The 6,533-nt window shown below is 41.7% G+C and overlaps 1 non-coding gene across 1 annotated transcript; it reads left to right on the top strand.

The window, feature by feature from the left end:
- Positions 1 to 5,766: 5,766 nt before the first annotated feature.
- Positions 5,767 to 5,878, top strand: LOC128414995 (U6atac minor spliceosomal RNA). Its single transcript, XR_008330798.1, has one exon. It is a non-coding gene; the product is annotated as a U6atac minor spliceosomal RNA (small nuclear RNA).
- Positions 5,879 to 6,533: the final 655 nt, after the last annotated feature.

Genomic DNA, 6,533 nt, shown 5'->3' with positions numbered 1-6,533 from the left:
CAAAATGCAACTTAACTTTGTCTCACCTTGTAGGGATACATGGATCTCTCAGTCAAAACCCCATCCTCTTTCTCTCTCTCTCTCTCTCTGGCTATCTGTGTACACCACTTTGGAACTCCCAAGTTGGGAACTGTCTCAGTATATACTATTTAATTTACAAAAGCTACTTAAGTGGATAGTCAGGGTAATGCAGTAGTTAAAACAGTTAATTGGACAGTTAGCTAGCTGATTCAGAGAGACTTAGTTTCTATTATATAATGGGACAATCCCAATATGGAATCTTTACCTCCTTGTGGGAAGAACTGAGTGCACATGCAATTAAAAAATAAAAACTACCCAGTTTTCACCTTACTGCACACATATTACATTAATTAATCCATCAGCTATCACATTCACCAACTTACCTTTCCATCTGCCACTTTATGCAGTTCCTAAACACTTCATTTCCCCACCACAACCAGCCAGCTAGACAGGCACAGCTGTGTAGTCTCAATGGTGGTGTTGGGAACCTCACACCTTACCCAAGACTGTGGGTGAGGACATGGAAGAAGGGGAAATTTCACATTTGGTGGGAATGCCCTTCAGCTTCATCACTTTGGACTGTGGTTTATCAGAAAATATCTAATATAATGAAACATCCTATCCAGTCTTCTCCATTAATCTCTTAGTTGAATTATTGGGATGATGACCCGATGAAAACTTTTCGATCTATTGAACTTTTAACCTGGCTGCTGCCAGGATCTCTGTAGCACAGAAATGGAAAATGCTACAAGATCTCCAGTTTTCCCTGTGGTATAAAAATATGTGGACCTTGGCCATCACTGAAAAAATAATACATAACCTATGTGTTGCTAGGAGTATTGAGAACCCAGAACAATTTCACACCATCTGTGGGACTTTATTTCATACACCTTGAACTTGCATATACAAAAGTCTCTATCCTACTCACGGAATTTGGTTATTTTGACAATCTCCTGTGTACCAACTGTTTCTTATTAAGATAATATCCAGCCTCTTGCACTGCCCCTATGTCTTTCCCCCCTCTGTTGTTTTCTTTGCATTGCCTGCTATATTTCAACAAAACCTATAAAAATGGTGGTGTTAGGAGAAGCGGTTGTTAGGCCCTGAGGAATGTTTTGGAGCACGCCAGGCCTGTACAAATGGGACAGGCTCTGCTTGAACAAGGATGGAACCAGACTGTTGGCACTTAAAATAAAAAAGGTTACAGAGCAGTGTTTACATTGCATCTAAATTGCAGTAGGGTGGGAAAACTTTGTCCTCAAACTGAAGGCATTGTTCTGTGAACATGCTAACATGATTTATAGCTAGCTTTGTACAAGACATCAGGGTTAATAGCAGACACTAACAGTTACCTCAATTCAGAAAAGGAAGCTCACATGAAGGAGCAGGCTTCCATACACATTGCTGAACACTTTGTTCAGGAAGTGTTAATCAGATTGGTTCCTTCAAAAATGTGACCAAACAAAATCCTTGAGCATCCCTAACAAGAAAAAGTAGCTTTTAATACATGTAAATAAAACAACAACAGGAAGACTGGAAGATTGTAAACCAATTTGCACATTAGAAGGAGGAGGAGGAGGAGGTCCTGGAGTGAATTTTCTAACAGATAGCTGAAGTCAGGAGGATGGAGCTATATTTTACAGCTAAGACGGTCTATTGATTTTAGCCACCAGCTTCACTAATCAGAGACAGATGCTAAGTATCTAAGTGCATGAGAAAGGCCAACTGTGAGGGTTGAAAATGGGGAATGTACTGTTAGAACTATGGACTGAGGTGGGTGACCTGTGCATAACCATGACTTTGGCTTTACATGGAGACAATAAAAACCCTGTTCTGCTACCCTCATAGTCAAATTGTAAATGGTCAAGCCAAAATAACTTCCAAGTTGCCCTTTAACCTGGCTTCTCACAGAACAGTGGTTTAAGCTCTCATGCAGAAACAAGTGGCAATTATAAATGATTTATTTTATGTTTAATAAAATAATGTTTAATCTTTTCAGCAAGGGAAACACTAGATTCGAACAGCTAATGTTGTCTCCACCGTGTTTCCAAATGACACTGGTTGATATCCAACAGTCATACTCAGAGTACGACAAATTTGGAGATCACCTACTGTTTGCACTTACATTCTCCACTAAGAATAGGCAAATATGTCAACTTTGGTTCTCCACAGTTTCTCATATGTTCCCATCTTAAATTCAGTTCTCCACATTTCCATATCAGTTTGAGATTTGTTTTTAAGTCCTCATGAAAATTCACCAGCATTTTTGTGCAAACTTATCCTAATATACACATTCTTGCATGCCATTTCCCCTAATGTGCACATTTTAGCAAAGCAATCTTCCCGAACATAATGCATTTGGCATGTTACTTTCACTAATATATGCATTCATAAAAGGGAGTGGGTGGCGCTATGGTCTAAACCGCTGAGCCTCTTGGGCTTGCTGATTGGAAGGTCAGCAGTTTGAATCTGTGTGACGGGGTGAGCTTCTGTTGCTCTGTTCCAGCTTCTGCCAGCCTAGCAGTTCGGAAGCATACCAACTGGAGTAGATAAATAGGTATCACTGTGGCGGGAAGGTAAATGGTATTTTCATGCTCTCTGCCACCCATCACAGTATTCCGTTGCACCAGTAGCAGTTTCATCCTGCTGGCCACATGACCCGGAAAGCTGTCTGCAGACAAACATCAGCTCCCTCAGCCTGAAGCAAGATGAGCACCACAACCCATGGTTGCGTTTCACTGGACTTAACTGTCCAGGGTTCCTTTACCTTTTACCTATATGCATTCATATGCAGATTAAAGCACACAAATATAATGTAGAAGCCTCTTTTGGCATTAAGTAGTATCTCAATTAAATAAAAACAATAAGAGCAGTTATAATGCAGGGGGCAATAAGAGCATCATGCCCAAGCCAAAAAAATCTGGACTCAACACAGGTCAAATAAAAAACCCCAAAGCAACTTTAACTGGGCTGCCATGGCCCTACCAAATTTTAATCATGATGTGGGAAGAAATTCCGCTGCATCATACATAGAATTGTAGGAAGGAATGCAAAGGGTCATCCATCTAGCCCAACCCCTTGCAATGCTGGAATCCCAACACTTCCAATTTGAAACCAAACCGGACCCTGCTTGGCTTTGCTATATTCTGAACCATTCAGAAGAGAAACAATGAGTCTTCATGTGTATTTCATACAAAAGTGCTAGGGAATGGCACCTTTAATATGAAGCTTGACAAATCTATGAGTGAATTGTTCTCGCTCCCAGCTATCTTGTAAATGGGATGACCACTGAAAAAGTGTCAATATTGAAGCTGACTGACTAAAACATTAAAAATGACCAAATATATGACAATCTTTAGGCCTTGGGACTTGACTACCTCAGATGTGCTTTGCAATAGAGTTTGAGCCTCAGGAATCTCTGGATAGGCAAAGCTTGTCTTCTTTGGCCTGCAGTGTTGGCAAGGAAGAAAGCAGGAAGTATATTTTTCCTTGGAGGGTGTAGGGAGGAGGACTGATTATGTGATAGCTAGAGAGGGGGATTGTTTTCCTAAAGCCAGGGTTCAAATACTCCTGAAAGATAAATGTGTTGGCTGGGTCTAGAGGAAACACACCCCTAGCACTATCAAATCCACAGGACAGCTTTTAATTTTACTATGACAAATTCTAGAGAGTAGGCTGGTTTTGTCTGCAGCAGCAGAAACCAGAGAGTCTCGACTCTTGTGGCACCTCAAAGACAAAATAATATTGTGGCAAAACTTTGTTCTCCGATATATTTGTTAGTCTTTAAGGCTGGTTTTTTTAGTCACTTGTGGTTCTTTCTGTTTTACTGTGTGATAATTTTCATATTTTCTTTCTCTCTCTGATCACAGGGGAGCAGTCAGTCCTTTCAAAATATGTTTCCTTTACAGTCAGTATCTATGCCTTTGGAAACACCCTTTGAAAACAGGCAATTTGTATAGCTGAAGAGAATATATACTGAAATATTTGATTAACTGTGTAAAAATATCTGGGGCTTAGGTTGACAGACTCGTTTCATCAGGTTCCTGAGCTTTCCTCAAAATGTTCACGGATATTTCTAGTAGAAAGCGGATTTAAATACCTTTTTGTGGTTTCCTTTCAAGGAGGGGAAATGGGATACTTAATACAACTGTCAAAGCTGTAAGTGCTTTTCATATATTCTAGACTCTTATTAAAGGCAAGAGGTCACATACTAGACTCACTCATATGAGGCAAGAGCTAACAGACTTGCCTTTTAAGTTAAATGGGATGGCAAATGTGTCAGCCCTGAAACAAAAGACTGGCAAAAGGATGTGTTTTCCAACTTTTTCCATTTCACCATTTGAATCTCATGGCAGTCTGCAGGGGTGGACTTTGGTGTTTCAAATTTCAGCGGGGCCCTGTTGCACCCACCTACCCACCCACCCAGCCTCTTGCCTTCCATTCTGCTCAGTTAACTACATCATAGTTGTGACACCCTGCAACACCCTCCTAGGCTTGGCACGCAGTGCGGCAGAACCAATTGTGTTGCCTTAAATCCGCCTCTGCAGTCTGCTTGCTGCTAGACTGACAGTGCAAGGACACACAATATATTTATGAAAGTCATCACCAATCGTGGAGGCAGAAGCAACACTGCATAAAAAGACCGACACTTTCAAAACCAGCTTTGGGGTTTGGGGGTGTAAGACAAGTAACAGCGCTGAAAAATTAATCAAGTCCAAATTTGGAAAGTAAAGTCAAATGCCCTGGAATTTCCTTGCAGCCTCTGGCATAACTCCACCCACTCTCTCTCTCTGGCAAGATGAAGGCATTGGATTTTGTACATTCATTAATGCTGAATTTGTCAGAGTAGATTGCATAGCTGTCAACTTACAGATTTGAAAACAAGGGACCAGCAGCCTTGAAAACAAGGGACCAGCAGCCAAAATAAGGGACCTGCAGCCTCACCTGTTCCAGGCACTCCAGTCTTCCTGTCCTCCTGCAGTGTGGTCAAACTCATGCTGGTAGCTTCGAGAACACTGTCCAACCAACTTTGTAACCAGAGGTTCAGCTGAATAGAATCTGAATCACATGCACCACAAGGCCTATGCAGCCTCAACTTAAGATTGCTCCCCGGCCTGGCTTTGCACTGCAAAGTTTGCAGCAGCACATGCAACAAAATGGCGTCCAGCATTCAAAAAACCCCTCAGCTTGCATTAACTAGCCACACACAAGGCATGCAGGCTCCACCCCCCAGTCGTTCTTAGACTTCTTATTGGGTGAGCAACACAGCCAAGCAACACAGTTGGAGCCTCCCTCCTCCCTGGCCGGCAGGGAGGGAGGGAGAGGAGCTGCTTCCTTTGAAATTTAAGGGACATCATTTAAGGGACATTTAAGGGACATCCATCAATAAGGGACAGCAGCGGGACATGGCGCTAGAATAAGGGACTGTCCCTTCAAATAAGGGACACTTGACAGCTATGAGAATGCTAGTGGTCATGTTGCAGCTGTTATTCTGCAATTTAATTCTGCAACACAATGGAACATTCAGGCAAGGATCGCTTCCCTCCTACCTCCACCCTGGCCAGTCACACTTGCACCACTGCATGCTGGTTATTACATCCTATGGAAGGTCATATGCATCTCCCATATGTACACTGAATCAGCGTATTCTTCTCCAGGGCTCCAAAAGTAACATACTGATAAGCACAAGTAACCTGGAGGAGCAGTCCTGAGGAGGTGCTGGGCTCTGGATGTACAAATGGGATGCAGAAATGTAAAAGGAAAGTAGGTTGGCGCCCCTCTTCATAAATCTGGAAAAGGTTTAGGGGCTCATATAATAAGGCATTGTCACTTACTGTATGGCATCTAACCATTTTATGTTTTATATTAACTGTTTTAATGCTGTCTTTTAAAATTGTATTTTGCATTATGTGGTTTTATTGTTTTTATTATGTGTTGTATGTCACCCAGAGGATATTAATTGTTAGATGACTAATAAATATAGGAATAAATACATAAATAAATAAATAAACATGGATGCCCCATTTCAGGTAATGGCCAGTGTGCTGAGGTACATGCTTGAATAGCCTTTGTTCAGTGGAGGAGTGAGGGGAACAAAGTACATTTCCATGGTGTAAAAGAGCAGAGTCCAATGAGGATTTATATATATATATATATAAAAAGCAGAGGTCTTTCTACTGCTTTGCTTAAAATAGATGGTACCACACCTTCCATAACAGATGCATTCAACTCCAGCCACCCAATCAGTCAGGCCTCCTTCATTGGCTTTCACCAGCCAGAACAGACAAGGATCAAGAGGGCATGTGGTCAGTCTCTAACCTCCAAGCAAACATACACATTAAAAGATGACAAGCAGATGCTACGGTCACAACCACCGATCCTGCTCTAAATGTGGAGTCTAAGTAAGGGAATATGAGTGACTTTACCAACAAAGTGTTTTGCAGATTGATCACAGATGGCATCCAAAGGTTCCTCCTCGCTACACAAGATGTTCAAATATAAGACCTCCTAAA

The sequence above is a fragment of the Podarcis raffonei genome, chromosome 5 (assembly GCF_027172205.1).
Source record: "Podarcis raffonei isolate rPodRaf1 chromosome 5, rPodRaf1.pri, whole genome shotgun sequence".
Classification (NCBI taxonomy): Eukaryota; Metazoa; Chordata; class Lepidosauria; order Squamata; family Lacertidae; genus Podarcis; species Podarcis raffonei.
Note: the sequence above shows the minus strand (reverse complement) of the source record. Positions and strands in the feature narration are given on the sequence as shown.